An 18,428-nucleotide genomic window follows, 5' to 3' on the forward strand; every position below is an offset into this window, starting at 1 on the left:
GTTCATGGGTAATTGGCTAGCTAGGGCTTGGATAGTCTCGGTAAAGAAACTATTGAAGGGTGTTAGCGACATCCTCTGGTAGTTTATCAGTAGAGGCTGAGGGAGGTGGAGTGGTGGTTTGACCTGGGTGCAGTAGTTTATTTATAACTGCCCAGAACTTTTGAGGGTTATTTTGGTTTCCTTGCTGGAGATGGAAGTAGTAGTTTTTTTTGGGTTCCTATTAGAAGACCGAAGATGCATTCTTTCGAATGCGTCTTGGTCGAACTTAAAAGACTGAAAAAGCAAAATATCGAAACAGCTTTTAAGCAAATTCTTTCCCTGGGAAAGAATTCGCTTGTCCACTTTGTTACTTTGCCATTTTTGGCACTGTAATGTGGTTTTGGAGTTGGTATATTTAAGTAGGGGGGTGCATCCCCCCCAAATGGGGCGTGTGTGTGGGGGGGGCGAAATCCCTCCACTTAATGTAATGTTTAAAGTGTTTTCTTTTTTTTTTTTTTTTGGAACAGCGATTTTTTTCCCTTGGAAAAAAATAGCTGTTCTGACAGTTCGACATTGTAAGCTTTTGCTTACGTAGGGTCGATTAATCACCGTTCGCTTTTTTAAGTGTTCAGTGATCTAATATAGACCCGTTTTTTTTTTTTTTTTTATCTAGTAAATTGGATCTTTTTGTCTCATTCCTTAATTGCCGAAATTTAATTTGATCTAGAGGGGCTTTTGTAGCACGCCATGTAGTCCATGCCTTATTTCTGACTATGATTTTTGATTTGGTATCTTTAGAGAGCTATGGGGCGATTTTTGTTTTGGTCCTAGTGGAGCGAGCCGGAGCATGAGAATCGAGGATGGTAAAGAGTTTATTGTTAAAGTAAGCAACGGCTTCATCTAGGGGCAAGTGTTTTAGGGCAGACCAATTACATGATTTTAGTTCATCCTGAAACTTGCTAGGATTAAAGCTCTTATTATTTCTTACTGTTCTATAGGTGGGCTGATGGGAATTATTGGTTTTGTGTTTACAAATAAAGGTGAGAAAGTGATCACTGAGGTCATCAGGGATGGTCCTTGATGTATATATTTGGGGGTGACTATTGATTAGTATCCAGTCTAGTATACTTTCTTTGTGATTAAGTTTACCTATCTTGGTGGAGGTAGATATGACCTGCGTAAACACATATAAGTTTACATGGGTGGTAGGAAATTGTGAGGAGTAGGTGTTCCAGTCAGTGTTAAAATCTCCAAGTACTGTGGTTTATTGTGGGTAGTTATTAGCTAACCAGTGGAGGATATCTTCTAGGGTATTGGCATTATTCCCTGGGGGAATGTACAAGGAGACCATATTTATACATTTTTCTTATAAACATTGATTTATACATTGTTCTTATGAACTTAGAAAGCTGCTAGAACTAAAGGCATTGTGATATCATGCATGTTCTGAAAGGTATGATGGCTGAAACTCAAATATCTATCATTATCTAGTGAATTAAATCCTCACTGATTTGCCAAAAACACACAGTTTATGCACAGCAGATCAAAAATATGAGTTGAAAATCTAGGCATCTGAGAGGTATGACCCCAGTAAAATGCACTCCATTAGCATAAAAATAAATTTATTACATTAATCTAAAAGCTAGGCAAGTCCCACTGAAATGCACTTACAATCAACTGCTGAAAAATATTGTGAGACTTCAGCAGTGCAGAGTGAATAATACATGAACACTCCACATGGCATAGTGCTCATTACAGAGACAGTTGCCAGCATCCCCCCTAGATAAATGTCTGGGTGTGAGTGAAGTAAAGTCTGTGACGAGGTAAGAAGGGAAATTAAAGCTGCATTCTGGATTTTACAGTCTTAGCTTTCTTGATTATGCAGAGGATAGTTTACTATAGTACAAATGAAGCGACACAAGTTAATTATGTGAAAAAAACACAAATTACTTAATATACAGTTACAAGGCAAACTGGTTCAAAATTGTGTGGTGATTCATGACCACAAGGGGCGCACATTAAAACACACTACTTGTTGTGCTGCCTTTAGAAAATGCTAGCTTCACCTCTCCCAATGCTAAATGTATCTGTACAATGAAAGTGGTGCAGGTAATTCTTTTTATATATACTTTGAATTCTGGAATGGAACCCTCACTCAGATAATTCTGTATGTGGATAGATATGACTTTTCTTTGAAATGAGCAAGCTATCAGCTGATGTCCTTCCATTTCACTGTTGCAGTATTCTTGACATTAGGGATCCCCTGCCAAGGGTGAACCAATGTCCACCCAGTATACCAAAGCCTTTAGGTTGCATTAAGATGCGCAGTACATCACACGTATGCTCCTTATATAGTGTAGGGCATAAAGGTAACGCCCAGACGTACCATCCTCAGAACTTCTTTGTCACCAGTCCAAATGCCATCACTTGATCATTGGTCTGAATTCCTGTTCTGTTGCTGGTTCACCAAGCCATTGCTTGTGGGGTTTCATGTCATCCAAGAAGGGTAAATACCAGTGTTGGAGACAGATTCCCCATAAAGACTGCCACAACCTGTGTCTTTTTTGCCTAGGTGCTGTACATGACCATGTGCCCTGACCCATCTGTGAGGCCTTTGTACCTAAACTCCTTCATAGTAGACTCTCTTCTTTGGCACTCTGTCATGGAATTCCTCTGGCATGCCTGGGTTGGAGGCTGGCAGGGATCTGACTTTAAGTACATCTGAGGAGGCATTGCAAATGTACATTTTGGATGATCTGGGGGAACCACGTCTGATTATCTCCAGGTGGCCTAGGGGTACTCCTCAAATATTAGTCAGAGTAGTTCCTGCTACCACCATTGAATGCTATCGTCGGTCAGAACCTTCCAAATTTTATAAGGAGGATGTCCCATTGAAGAAAAAGCAAACGACTAAACATATCACTCCTGCTGCTAAGGATCCACAAAATGAATCGCAGGGTTTGTTTAGTGCTTTGATGGCATTGAAGCCTCCTCAGGGAGTTTCTGTTCAAGCCCCCATTGGTCTTCTACTCCCCTAAAAAGACCCAGGAGAAAAGGATTCTTCTGAGGAGGAGCTGGATTCAGATGAGAAATCCCTTGCTTACTCTTCTCAGATTCCCTCTCTCTTGGACTATGGATCAGAGGAAAAGGAATCTACCAGTCCTGATACTCACTTTGAAGAAATTTGTTCTGGAGACATGATCTCCAGGATGACGGAGTTCTTTAAATGGGATTGTCTTTAGGTTTCTGAGGTACATAAAAGGTACTATGAGTTGCTTCAGATGAATTCTCCAAAACCTTCCCCTGTTCCTCTTGTTTTGGCTGCCTTGTTCGATGCATTTTCTAATGCTACTAAGGCTCCAGACTCTCAACCCCCCCATTTTCAAGAAACCTGATAGATTCTGTAGGGTGCCTGAGGACTGTAAATCTTTGACAAGTGTCCTTCTGCTGACCCCTCGGTGGTGTCTGTAGCTTCTGATAAGCCCTCTCATTTGCTTCCTTCTCCCAAGTTACTGCCCTCTGATAAAGATAGAAGGATCATGGAAAGGCTAGGCAAGAAGGTTTACACCTTTGCTACTCTGGCTTTTAGGGGTGTTAATTATCAGACCCATATGTCCATATGCTTGGGCTCACTCCGCTCCCATATCCTACCCCCCATTCCCACCCACACTCTCCTCCTTGATGCCACCCTTCCCATTCTCATCACTCCCAACAAATCAGCAACCTTAACCTAGTTACACTAACCACTCCCTTCTTCTTCTTCTGTAACTCCTTAATCTGATTACTACAAGCTCTCATACAACTTATCCCTCATCTCTCACAACCAGAACTATGTTACACATCTACTTAACTATCCCTACTTTATTCCTACTTTCTCAACTCACCTCTTACCATCATACAATTCTCTACACTAATTCATCACCTACAATCGACTATCCTTTTAATGTAAATACTGCTCCCCACACTCTTTATATCTCACCATCTCTCTTTGCCACCTCCCACATGCATCTTTACAAAGTCAAAAATCTCAATCTCCTACCCCCTCACCCAGAACTAAAGTAAAACACTTCTGCCACTACTCTCTGTATCCTCAACCTACAATACAAACTTTAAACATCCTCATAGCTGGCGATATTCACCCCAATCCTGGTTCTACACCCCCGTTACTCAACCCCTGCCCACTTCCCTCCCAACCAATTTCTGCCTCACACACAATCTTTCCAGGCCCAAAATGCCCTTTCCTTAAAAGTCTAAGCCTGTAGTCCATTAACATACAAAGCCTTCTGAATAAGACTACTGAACTACATGCCTGGATATCCCAGCACTCTTCTCACATTTTAACCATAACTGAAACTGAAACCTGGTTAAAACCCCACATATCCAATAATGAAATCCTACCCCCAGGTTACAATGTATTTCAGTTAGACAGACCAAAGAAGAAAGGTGTTGGTGGTGCAGTTTTATACACCAACACACTAAACCTCTCCCCGCTACAAATTACACTTCCAAATTTCCACCCAGCTGAAATACTTATACTCAACTGTCATTTGAATACCCACATAATAATTTGCCTTAGCCTCAATCTATATCCCCCCAGGCGACAACATCCCAATCCTAGAAAACATACTGGGATGGCTATCAGACAACATAGCTTACAAAGCTACCATTCTAGGATATGTTAACACCGACTGGTCAAAACTTACATCTCACTCACATACAATCAGCATAAACCTCCATGGTTGCATGCAGCTCATTACTTGCATCTATATTATCTTATTGAAATTTCAGAATATCAAATCTGATATGGTCGACACCATATCATTAAATTCTGAAACATAGAAAGATAAAAAATGCCTAAAGACAAAAATAAATAAAAACTTACCTTTGCAAGCAGGGGGGCAAGCCCTCCTGAACCCCCCATGTGGGGGGCTACACCCCCCACACCCATCCTACTTAAATATACCAACTCCGAGACCACACTACATTGAACTAAATGGAAATCTCCCCTTACGGAGATTTCCGTTTAAACGTTCGATGTTTTTTGCTTTTGCTAATCTGGTGCCAACAATATCAGCTTCAATATTGTCAGCCTTCGACAACATGAAGTAGACCCCATAACTTCCCCCACCGATATTAATAAAAACTCATAAGCCTCCTCAATCTTAGACTGGATTCTTACCACTGATCCTAACCTATATCATAATCCCTAAGTGATCACCTTCCCATCCACATCCAAAGGCACTCTTTCCAAATGCCTAGAACCCATGTATACAGAGACCGCCATAAACTATCCTCCTTTGATACTAAAACTTTTAATACAAAACTAACCTGCATTAACTGGTCCTTCCTTCATCATCCTTCCCTAAAAGAAGCTGTCCTGGCCTTCAACCAAATTTTCCTCAACATATAAATACTCTTGCTCCCCTAAGGAAAATAAGATGAAAAAAGCTAACCATGCAACCATGCACCCTGGCTGACACGAGACTAGATCCCTCATGGACAAAAGAGACAGCACCTGGAAAGACTGGCAAAATAACAAATCTCCTACCCTATACTAAAAATATAAAGAAACTAGGAACCTTACCAAAAAGCATATCCACGAAGACAAGAAAAAATTCTAAAGTACAGCTCAAAGCAACCACTTCTCTAACCCAAAAAAGTTCTGGTCAGCTAAAAGGAACATCCTTCACCCAGGTAACTCCTCAACCTCAAATCCTTTCTCTAATAAATCTCCACTAGAAACAGTTACTTTACTGAACAGCTACTTCATTAATACAATCCGCAATCTTACAAACTTAGACCAGCATTCCAGCCCTCCAAACACCTCCCTGGCCCCTCTCAAACTATAAACACACCTTTCTCATTCAAACCTATTACCACCTCCTACATCAAATCCCTTTTCCTAAAACTTAAACCTTGCTCACCCTCTACTGACAAGCTACCCCCCCCCCAGTTTCTTAAGCTAGCTGCCAAATATATTTCCTTCTCTGCCTCTGTTCTAATCAATAGGTGTAGTCTACAAAGCACACTACCTGACATTTGCAAATCATTCTATACTATTCCACTACACAAAGGTGGCAACTCCACAGATCCCTCAAATTTCAGACAAATAGCTATCCTTTCACCACTTTCAAAAATTCTTGAAAAATGTATTCACTCTCAACTAGTGAATTACCTTATCAAGGAAGACATGCTAACACCTACTCAGCATGGCTTTTGACCTCACCATAGCACTGCTACTGCTCTTATATCTTTTACTCAAATTCTTGCTGAGGCTAGAGATAACAATAAACTTGTATCTTGTCTTTTCCTGGACCTATCCAAAGCACTCAATACTGTATCGCACTCTAAGCTACTAACAAAACTAGCACAACTTAATCATTCTCCACCTACCCTTCAATGGTTCTCTAGCTACCTTTCTAATAGACAACAATCTGTGTGATGGCTCACTTCCTGCTCCCCTTTCTTACCAAGTCAAACTGGGGACCCCAGGGCTCTAGCCTGGGTCCTCTTCTATTTAATATCTTTACCTACGTCCTCCACTCTGCCTGTACCTAGTCTACACTTGTCCAATATGCAGCTGATTCTACTCTCATTTCCTCCTCCGATAATACACTTTACCTACACACATTCACGCAAAACACTTTCATCTCTGTCAAAAAATAGCTAAATGATAACTGGATAATACTTAACCTAAACAAAACTCTTACATTTCCTCCTCCGATAATACACTTTACCTATACACATTCACCCCAAACACTTTCATCTCTGTCAAAAAATGGCTAAAAGAAAACTCTTACTCATCCTGCCAAAGTCTCTCTCACATCACAAGTCCATCTTCCCTATTTCCTCACTAAATAATACCATTATCAAAGCTGATCCTCATACAAAACTACTAGGGACTATTATTGATGACCAGTTAAAATTTGACCAACACATTCATCACTGCATCAAAATGAGAAACCACAAACTTGGACTATTATACTGAAACAGAAAATACCTCAGCCCTGATACTAAAATATCCTTAGCTAAGGCCTTCCTTCTTCTTTGCTTGCTCTATGGTGCCCCCATCCTCACTAATCTTCAAACCACTTTACTCTCCCTGCTTGAACAAACTTACAATAAAATTGCCAGATTTGCAGCTTCCAAACCTTACAAAACACACCATTGCTTGGCCTTAAAAGAACTGAAATGACCTGAATTTCCTCATCAAATTCTCACCACTCAGCTTCAAATCACACATTCCATAGTACACAAACTATCCGCCTGCCCATCCTTGTCTTCCATCATCTCCCAATACACACCCACTCGCTCACTGAGAAGCTCTGACCAACAACTCCTACACATACACAGACCCAACAAGAACATAGGCAAACTCCTCTACAATCATTCTATCTCTAAAGCTTGGAACAAACTCCTCATTGCTATTAGAACTATAACTGTTATCTTTAAAAAAAAAAACTCAGATCCTTCCTGCTAAGCTCATGGATCTGCAAATGCCAAGATCCCACTTAATTTTTCATTCTCCCTCCTACTCCTACATTTTTCCTTACTTTTTTCTTTCTTTCTGGTCCTTATAGGACTTTACCCTTGGACCACTGTAACCACAGTACATCACAATGTAAGAGTGATCTTTGCAATTATGTAAATATCTTATAAGTCTAAACTCTTAACCTCTTGTTCAAATGTCTTTTATGTATATTGTAAGTCTTACAACTTATTGTTCATGTTGCTTTTAATCCTGTATCACTTTGCTTGCTATATGTTTTAAAATATGTTAATACATTGATGTACTGGAGCTTTTCTCTTCTGGTCTCCACTGAAAATGGGTCCTTGGCTCAGCTGGACCAACCCGGTTAACAAATGTTAAATAAAATAAATAAATAAATGTCCATGTATTCGCTGACTGTCCTATCCCAGGCTTGTCAGGTTATTTCTGATCTTCCAGACTCCGAGGGTAAAATGTCTGCTCTTTCCCTGTTAGGGACTTTTCACAGGTAGCTCATCATTCCATCAAGTGTAGTTATGATGTAGCAGATGCTTCTTCTAGGGTTGATGCTTTTGGGTCAGTGATGAGGAGGTATTCTTGGCTTCAGCTTCAACCTTTACCTGATGATATTAAGACCCTGTTGATGGCTGCCCCTAATAAACACTTGTTCGGTAAAGCTGCTGCTGCTATCTTTATGTCCCTTCAGGATAAGGACAAGGCTTTACAGGAACTTAAACATGTGTTTGTTTCTTCTGTTCCTAAATTTCAGAGGCACTACCCCAATAAGCCAGCTTTTGTTCTCAGGCAATCCTGCCCTCCTACTAAGGGTAAAAAGGGTGGCAAGCAGGCTCCTCCTGCTAAGGCTACTCAGACTTCAGTGCCTCAGAAGTCTCCTTTTCAAGATAAACCAGGTGCTGTCTGACGATCCTATTCTTTCCAGCCACTTTCCTCTTTCTCTTCACCTCTGTCGCTCTCTCTCTTCCTGTTTGTCTACAGATTACCCAACATTCCTTGGTCGTGTCCATTATTTCACCTGGGGTATTTCATGGTTTGGTAATCCCTTCCCCATTTTATAGGTGTTCCTCATCCCTGTCACAACATTCCTCCTTTCCAGAGGTGCTTCAGGACCTTCTGACTCAGGGTACTATTCAGGAGGTGCCTGTGTCCCAAAGGGGAGGGGGCTTTACTCCAGGCTGTTTATAGTACCCAGAAAAGAGGGTACTTTGAGACCAATTCTAGACCTCTCTCATCTAAACACTTTTCTGAAGGTGCCTTTTTTTCATATGTTGTTCCTTCAGACTTTGTTCCCTCTCTTGCTTTTTCAGGTTTATTTGGTGTCTCTGGATCTCAAGTATGCTTATGTGCATATCTCAATTCATCCCCTTTTACAGAAGTTTTTGTTTCTCTGTTACTTCCTGCCATTTTCAGTTCTCTGCTTTGCTCTTTGGCTTTTTTACTGTCCCAAGGGTATTCACCAAATGCCTTGCTCCTATGGTTGCTTTTTGCAGGATTCAGTGAATTCAAGTATTTCCTTACTTGGACGACCTCCTGTTTCAGGCATCCTCTCCACAGATCCTGTTACAAAATCTTAATTTTGCTATTTCCCTTCTGCAAAGCCTGGGGTTCACAATAGACTTAAAAATGTCTTTTTTGCCTCTTTCTCAAGACCATGTTTTTCTGGGGTGCAGGATCCAGATGGTGCCTATGCTGGCATCCCTGCCTCCTCCCAAGGTCTTGACACTCATTTTTTTCTTTCAAACTTTTCTTCCTCCTCTGGCCTCTATTGCAGCCAGGGAGTTTCTGAAAGCTATGTGATTCATGGTATCCACCATCCCTATGCTCCCCTCTGGCCAAACTCCACATGAGAAATTTTCAGTGGTTTCTGAAGTCACTCTGCCTTCAACATGTACATTTCCGTAGACTTTGTAGTTCCTCTTCTGCCTTCTCTCAAGAAGGAACTTCACTGGTGGATCCAGCAGTTATTTCTAAATCCCAGACTCCCTTTTTATCCCCTCTTCCCTCTCAGAAGCTGTTTACAGACGTGGGATAGGGAGCAGCTTTTGGCCACCTAAAAGTGCAGGGGCTGAAGTTGCCTCTTCAACAGAAAGAGCACATCTAGATCAAAGAGATGAGAGCTCTACTACTGGTGCTTCAGGGTTTTCATCCTCTTTTCTCCCCAGGACCGCTTAAGGTATTTACAGACAAAAATATGGTGATGTGTTATGTAAACAAACAGAGAGAGGGGAAAAAGATCTTATCTTCTTTGCCGCACTGCTTGCGTGGGATCTTGCTGTCCAATATCAACATTCCCTCATGTCAAAACATTGAGGCAGACCCTCTGAGAAGGTCCTTAACTCAACCCCATGAATGGATGCTTAACAGGGATGTGTTTCTGGACATTTTCCACTGGTGGGGTACTCCTCAGATAGATGTATTTGCCTCCCCTCTGAACAGAAAAATTCCTTTTTGTGCCAGAGTCCCATGTCCTCTGGTTTGGAAGGTGGACACCCTTTCTTTCTTGGAAGGGGTGTTTCTTTATGCTTTCCCTCTCCTTCCCCTCATTTCAAAAGTCCTGTTCAAAATTCAACAGGATGCTCTGAAAATTTTGTTGGTGAGTCCATTTTAACCAAGACAGCATTGGTTCCCTCTTCTGCATTTAGCCAAGGGCAAGTATCACAAGTTACTTCACAGAGTGACAAGGAATCTCTCATCCATCCCCACCTGTCCAGTCTTCAGCTGACACTGTGGGTGATAGGATTTAGATTCCGCATAGACAATTATTTTCTGAGGATGTGCTTAGGGTTCTGCAGGAGGCCAGGATACCCAATACTAGGAAATCCTACTTATTCAAATGGAAGAGGTTTTCTGTTTGGTGTCTTTCTTGTAACCTGGATCTACTTTCTGTGGATGTTCCTTTGATTCTCTCTTATTTGTGTGAATTGCTCAATTCTGGGTTGGCTTATTCTTCTTTTAAGGCCCACTTATCAGCAATCTTTGCTTGCCCACCTTCTCTCCTCCTAAAACAATTCCTAAAAGGCATCCTTCATATTAGGCCTCCCAGGAAGCCTCTTCCTCCTACCTGGGATGTTAATTTTGTTTTGGAAAAATTGACTCAGGATCCTTTTGAGCCTGCAGCTTCAGCTTCCTTGCAATATTGCTCTTTGGAAGACTGTACTTTTGTTAGGCCTTCTGCTCGACAGGTTTCTATGCTTTAAGCCCTTATGGCTTATCCTTCTTTTTTTTTTTGGTGTTTCATAAGGACAGGGTGTCCTTGTGAAGTAATCCTTCTTTTATGCCCAGAGTGGTGAATGAGTTGTCTCTTAATCAATCTATTCATTTACCCACTTTTTTCCTTCTCCGCAAGCTACCAGTGAGAAGGTACTGCACGTGCTGGATGTGCATAGACAACTCAGATTTTTATTTGGATAAGACTAAGACTATTAGGAAATCTGATTTGCTCTCTGTTTCCTTTCATCCTAGGTGCTTAGGATTAGCTGTATCCAAGCAAAAAATTATTCTTGGATCACAAAAGCTATTTATTTTTGTTATTCCTTTTATGGTAAGGACCTTCCTTATTCTGTTAAGGCTTCTTCTGTTGCTTTTTTCAAGGGTTTAGATACTAACTCTATTCTTGAGGCAGCTACCTGGACTTCTGTGCATACATTTACCAAGCCCTACAAGTTGGATGAAATATCCAAAGTTAGAGCTGGTTTTGCTAGGGCCATCCTTCATGGCTTCCTAAAGCACACTGCTAGTCCTTCTTCCTCCCACATTTCTTCCTAAGCTTTGGCACTCTCCCTAATGTTACGAATACTGCAGCAGTGAAATGGAAGGACAAAGTACAGTTTTGTAAAATTTTACCATAACTGTAGATGTCGTCCTCTTCACTGTTGCAATATTCACTCCCTTCCTCCTCCCCCTGGTCCATTTGCCTTCTGGATGTACTTGTTACATTTTTCTTTTCCTTGGGTTGGCATTCTTACTGGGGCTTTCAGTTCTGAGGATGGTACATTCTGACATCACCTTTATGTCCCAAGGTATGCAAGGAGCATACATGTGTCATATGGCGTGCCTTAAAGTGGCCTAAAGTGACCTAAAGGGTTTGGTATACTGACTGGATGTCAGGCCACCCTTGGCAGATGATCTCTAATGTTACAAATACTGCATCAGTGGAACAGCACCAGAGTTACCCATTCTAAAGACTTACACCTTGCCTGTGATATAAATATGACCTGCTGGAGAGATAGGTATGTGTCCCAGAGACTACCTCATCTATGGAACAGGCTCCCCATCCATGTGAAGCAGAGTTTCTCCCTAACGCAATTCAAGTACAACTTGGACAATTGGATGGGAAACTGGAAATTCATTCCCTGGTTTGGCACCTATGTCTCTAATGGACACAGGTAACCTGTAAATAGTTCATCTCCCAGGCCCTGCTTACACTTATCAAGGATATCAGAACTTGTCAGAGATTTAGGATGCATGGCTAGGCTTAAAAAGGCCCTTGTGGTCGTTATTCTAGTAAACACCTATGAACTTATGAATAGGCTTGATATAAATATAGTTTCCCAGAATAAATTCTGTATAGATACAGTATTTTCTGTGCTTATGAAATGCAGCCATATTAAAGCAAATAGCTTTGTTTTATATTCCACATTTTACATACAGTTTCAGTGGCAAGGAATGTTTCAGTGAAGAATATAAATGAGCTCAGTAAAATAACCTTCAGGCCAAAGCACTAAGTACGAGAGATGCTAACAGTGTGAAGAGCATTTGGTACAAATGCAGGTCTTCTTTAAATGGTTCAAGGCTTGGGAACAAAGAGGCATGTAGAACTTATAGGAAATTCACAGGGTTTTTAGTAGTATGAGATAGACTTTCTAGAAAGAAGAGTTTGGACACTCAGGAGACTGAGTACAGAATTCAGTTTAAAGATCCAGCAGTTCAGCACAGCTCCAGGTATTTCTGGTGGAGGAGGGTCAGTTTTCTAGGTATTAGGGAAGGAACTTGTGTGAGCATCTAACTCTATCAGTGGCACATTGGTCATCATGATCTACAATAATGAGGTCAGCTGAAGGAAAGGTAAGCCTCCAATTTAAGCTGGTGGACAGAATCTACCACTCAAGGTCTATCAAAGGGAACTGATGGTGTGATAAATGCAGCTACTAATGCATGACTCTGGCATGAGACACTGTCATCTGTAAGATGATGGCTGGGATGGATGGTGCTAATAGTGACTGCTGGAAAAATTAAGAGAGCTCAGCATCATTCATGTTTTTACACTCCTCCTGTGCTCCCACCCAAGTTAGGAAAGCTATGGCTTTCTGCAGCATCTCTGAAGACGGGAATATTATATATGCTGGCATCTCAGTAAAGGAATTATAATTTGCTGGGACCATGAATAAGTAGCACTGTTAGTTTTCAATTACAGTAAAGGCTGCAGTCATGGAAGGACCAAAACAAGGATTAGCACTAGGGGGGGGGGGGTCCCCTTGATAGCTATTTTGGTAAAACAAATATATAGTAAGTTCCTAGACGTCTACCATTGTAATCAGTGCCTCAGTAAACATTCAATTTGCAGATGAAAAGCTGGAAAGCAAAACTGAGGGAAGGGGAAGCCAACCAAGAGGGAGAGAAGTGAAGAAATCTCCTGTGTGCACATCTGACATTCTCAACCATCATATCCAATGACACCATCCAGAGGGCCTGCAATAGGAAGTGCATGACATCCCTTGAAGGTCAGTGTATAAAATCTGATACATCATATGTGCTGGCAGACATTTATGAGGTCTAAAATGGGACAGAATCTTTCTGTCTTTTTTGGAACAAGGGCAGATGATGATAGAATCGCCTACACTACCCTGAAAAAGAACAAGCAGTATGAAACATTTATGGAACAAGCTTAGCGACTTCTGTCGGGATAGGACTTAACCCCCTCTGGGAAGCCATAAAGTTATTGCATGACTGGGTATAGAGGAAATGGAATTGTGATGCTCCAAGGCTGTCCCAAGTTTTCCTACTCTTCCTCCTGACATATTGGTATAGCCATTTTTGCGAGAAGACAAAGGAACCAAGAGTCACTCCTTAAATTATTTTGTGTGCTGTAGTGCTTCTCCAAAGAAGTGGTCATCTGGAGGTACGTGCTATTTATCCCAGCAGTCTCCAAGACTAGGAACTTACTATCCTTAGTTTAGTTTCCTTTCCTGTAGAGATGCAGATAACAGAAGGGTCAGCAGATGACAGCCCATGTTCACTAAGCATTAGTGAGGCTGAGCAAATAAACATGTTTACCTGCCTGAACCAAATAGCTTATGTTCCATACACCACAGATGAGACCTAGTAATGAGAGCCAGCATGTCTTTCATGGACTCTATGGCTGTGCTGTTGTACCTGCCATGACTTATTCAACTCTACATCAAACAGCATATTTATATATAACATAGAAGCAAATCTATGTCTCCACATGACATATGAGGACTGGTAGGAACCTTCTCATATCTGGTGCTCCAAAGAATGATGAGAAAACTGTACTCCACAAAGTTGTATCCTAACACAGAGATGTCACTGGGGAACCTGAGGGTTAACAATATGAGTTGGCCAGTCAAAGTAGTATGAGATTGACATTCATGAAGGACAGTGCTGGTATCTTGGGGCTCCCAGCCTAATGTGGTCACTTGTATTCACCTTTTATCACCTGGCATGGAATTGACTTCTCATTAGCCATTGAAACTGACTTCTCATTAGCCATTCAAGTCAAAATAATATATAAGGGGTCAGACCCCATTACAGGGTGACATTTCAAAGGAAAAGGCTTTCATCAGTGCCTGACCTCCAAATCCCTTGTTTTCTCCTAGTCATGAAACCCAGGCCAGGGTCACAAGGAAGTTTCTTGGTGATCTGTGCTGACCATCATCTAAAGATACCATACTTTAAGAAGTGACATTTTTGCTTCTCCTATATTGTCCCGTGGGTAGGTGGTTTGAGCACTGATTCTTTTGGCAGTTGGTTCTTCTTGTTTTGCAGCTCTCTCGGACTATAAAACTGGGCTCATTCAAGGTTTTATTCTGACTCTACAGTAATAGTTCCAAGGCCTTTGTTTCTTAATCACCAAATGCAAAAATATTGCGTCACTGTATATTAGAATCAAGTCCAGACTGTGGAAATGACAGCGAAGAGCTGTGATGTATTGTGAGGTCAATACCTCCTAGTTTAACATGTGATTTCATTGTGTATACCTGCAGAAGTTGAGAGTGCCTTTAAGTGCAAGCTGCAGATTATCAAAACTTGCTCTGCCAGAGATAGGACAAGAGGAAGTGGGGATAGCCATTCATTACAGTGGACATTCAATCAGATATATCCAGTGTCATGAGAACTAATCAGTAATTATAATAATTATTAGAAATAAGATGCTAGAGATAGGACAAAAGGAAGTGGGGTTAGCCATTCACTACAGTGGACATTCAATCAGATATATCCAGTGTCATGAGAACTAATCAGTAATTATAACAATTATATAGAAATAAGATGCTAGAGATAGGACAAGAGGAAGTGGGGATAGCCATTCACTACAGTGGACATTCAATCAGATATATCCAGTGTCATGAGAACTAATCAGTAATTATAATAATTATTAGAAATAAGATGCTAGAGATAGGACAAAAGGAAGTGGGGTTAGCCATTCACTGCAGTGGACATTCAATCAGATATATCCAGTATCATGAGAACTAATCAGTAATTATAACAATTATATAGAAATTAGAAATCAACATCAGCTTAATTAGGGTCTAAACTGAATCAAGTTATGAACATCATATGATTTTTAAGTAATGCTGTTCTTAGACATACACATAACCAAAAATGCTGAAGTTGTAACTTTCCTGTATATGTATAATTTTAAGTAAAATCATTTTCTGTAATGTAGTGTAATCATACCTCTCAACTGTCCAAATTTTTAAAGAATGTCCAGATTTTTCCCTCATATTTCTGATCTGTTCCTCAGATTTTGTGGCTTCCAGCAAGTCATTGAGGATTGAAGGCAAAAATAATGATATACATTGGAGTTTCAGACGTTATATCATTCAGAAAATACATATTAATGCAAAACCTGTGAATCTAGCAACTTCCTAAGTTTATAAGAGTAATATATAAAACCTGTCCCTATTTTTGGGCCTTTGTTCCCCACTTTATTTTTAGCTTTGTCCAGATTTCTTGCATTAAGACATTGAGAGTTATGAGTGTAGTTATTAAATATACTGCATAAGCTCTGCTTTATGGGACTGTATTCAATGCTTGCCCCAAATGTTCCTGAGGTTTCGTCACAGGCTCTGCCACTGGTTTCCCTGCTGATAACAACTGTTCCATCATAATTGTTAGAGCTGAAATTGGGTGCTTCACATGCTACCAGCAAATTTTCTCATACACTGAAATGTTTCCATTTTGAGTCTCCGGCAGTGTTACTCCAGGGTTATGGTGCAGTAGGTTCTGTAGGATGGTCATCACTCTCCTTACATGTTAAAATTAATTTCAACATTACCATATCCCCCACAGATCATGAATTAGGTTTTTTCAAACTGCAATTGATGTCCAGTGACCTTTAACTCATTCCCTACAGTACAGCTCTTTTAAGTGTGTACCTTTAATTCCTAGCAGGCGTGGCTTGAACCTTTAAAAATGAAGTTATTGCCTTACAGGTCTAGCAAATACTCATTGACAGAGGTCAAATATCAATACATTTGTGTTTGCCATTATGTATGCTTCAAGATAAACTATTCTGATTCCTTGTATGTGGCATGGTTTTGGAATTATTAATGCAAATATGACCAAGCAATATTTGACACTAGAGGTGAGGTAGGAGGTAACTACAGAAATGCCTGGTGGTACACTCAGGTGTAATGAGTTCTACCTTTATCGAAGCAAAAAAGCTTATCCATCTGAGAATACATGAATTTTTAAAACAAATTACGAGTGATATTCCTCCTGAATGGCTGTAAGACCACCTGTGGAGATTACGTCTTTGTACTATCCAGTGTTAAGAATGCTACTTGACCTGCTCTACCAGAAGTGGATTCTTAGGACCTTGCTTGATTTTTTTAGTAGAGGTAAGCAGGCTTGCAGACTATTCATTCCTTTCTATTTCTAAATGTCTGAACAGTGCATGAAATACTATCTGAATTCAACCTGCTGACAGTGAAAATGGATGTACTGGACCTTCATCAGTGGGTTGAATCAAATGCTAAGAATCCTGTATTACTTTCTGTCAGTCTGTTACTCTTTGTGAAAATGAAGTGGGGCACAGTACAGACCATGTATGCTAAAAGAAAGGAACACTGTTGGAATAAAAAGCAGCAGGTTAAATAAAACAGTGGTGCACAAGCATTCCCTGCTGTGTGTTAGCACAGACATATCTTCCTTGTCAAACATTTGTTGTCAACTTACAGAATGCTGACCATGTATAGTGCAAATTCTAAACATTAATGTATGCATGTGCATATGTGTGTATATATATATATATATATATATATATATATATGTGTGTGTGTGTGTGTGTGCATGTGTATATATACATTTATATATATGTGCATATATATATATATATATATATATATATATATATATATATATATATATATATATATATATATATATATATATATATATATATATATATATATATATATATATATATATATATATATATATATATATATATATATATATATATATATATATATATATATATATATATATATATATATATATATATATATATATATATATATATATATATATATATATATATATATATATATATATATATATATTTGTGGATCTACCTTACTAGATCGACATGTTAAAACAGCGAAAACGACTTCACCGACGCCAGACGATCGACAGTTCACAAACACGACACCGCATACACCCGACACATCATACCAACAAACAAAACAAATCCCCTATCCAAAACCCACACACACAACACAAGCACACCAAAATCCTTACAAACCAACACTAACCCATACATACACAACTATCTACAACCCTAACCCAAACCCTTACCCTAAGGTCCGTCACTATCGCACACTCACCTAACCCGCACCCTAACCCTAACTCACTTATCCCACCCCTACCCCTACAGACCGCCAACATCGCACACTTACCTTACGCGCACTCTTACCTAACCCGCGCCCTAACCCTAACTCACTTATCCCACCCCTACCCCTACAGACCGCCAACATCGCACACTTACCTTACTCACACCTTTACCTAACCCGCGCCCTAACCCTAACTCACTTATCCCACCCCTACCCCTACACACCGTCAACATTGCACACTTACCTTACTCGCACCCTAACGTCCGTCACTACCGCATACTTACACATCCTTTCCCCATCGCAGTGTTCTCAGCGTCGGTGTCTTCCTCCGTCGGTCTTCTGCCTTGTCGATCTTCTGGTGTCGGTGAAGTCGTTTTCGCTGTTTTAACATGTCGATCTAGTAAGGTAGATCCATATTTGTATATATACTGTATGCATACTGTATGTATATGTATTTATATGTGCATATAGACATACAGTTATATGGCAGAATGTAGCTTGGGCTGTAAATGCAGGATTAGTTATTTTTTATTTTATACACACTAAACATGTATGCAGCCTTTGCATCACCTGCAACTTGACTTGTTTGGCTCTCCCTTCATGTTGCATGTTCTCAGGTTCATAAAATGTTTTTCTCACACTATCTTGTATGACTTGTGTCAGGTATAAACTAATGTCAGTTGGCTTCCCTACAAGTGATGGCTTATTGACCTCTCTTCTAAATACCCACTCACATTTGTTCAAATTTAGATTTGCTTTGTAGGTTACTGTGTAGACAGGCAATACAGTCTTGCTGGTATCGTTCCGCAGAAATGATGCGAGAGGCCACTGTTCAATGCTGTTGAGGATTGTTTCCTTTCTCCACAATT

This window comes from Protopterus annectens, chromosome 7.part0 (assembly GCF_019279795.1).
Source record: "Protopterus annectens isolate FY-2018-M chromosome 7.part0, PAN1.0, whole genome shotgun sequence".
In the NCBI taxonomy this organism is placed as follows: Eukaryota; Metazoa; Chordata; order Ceratodontiformes; family Protopteridae; genus Protopterus; species Protopterus annectens.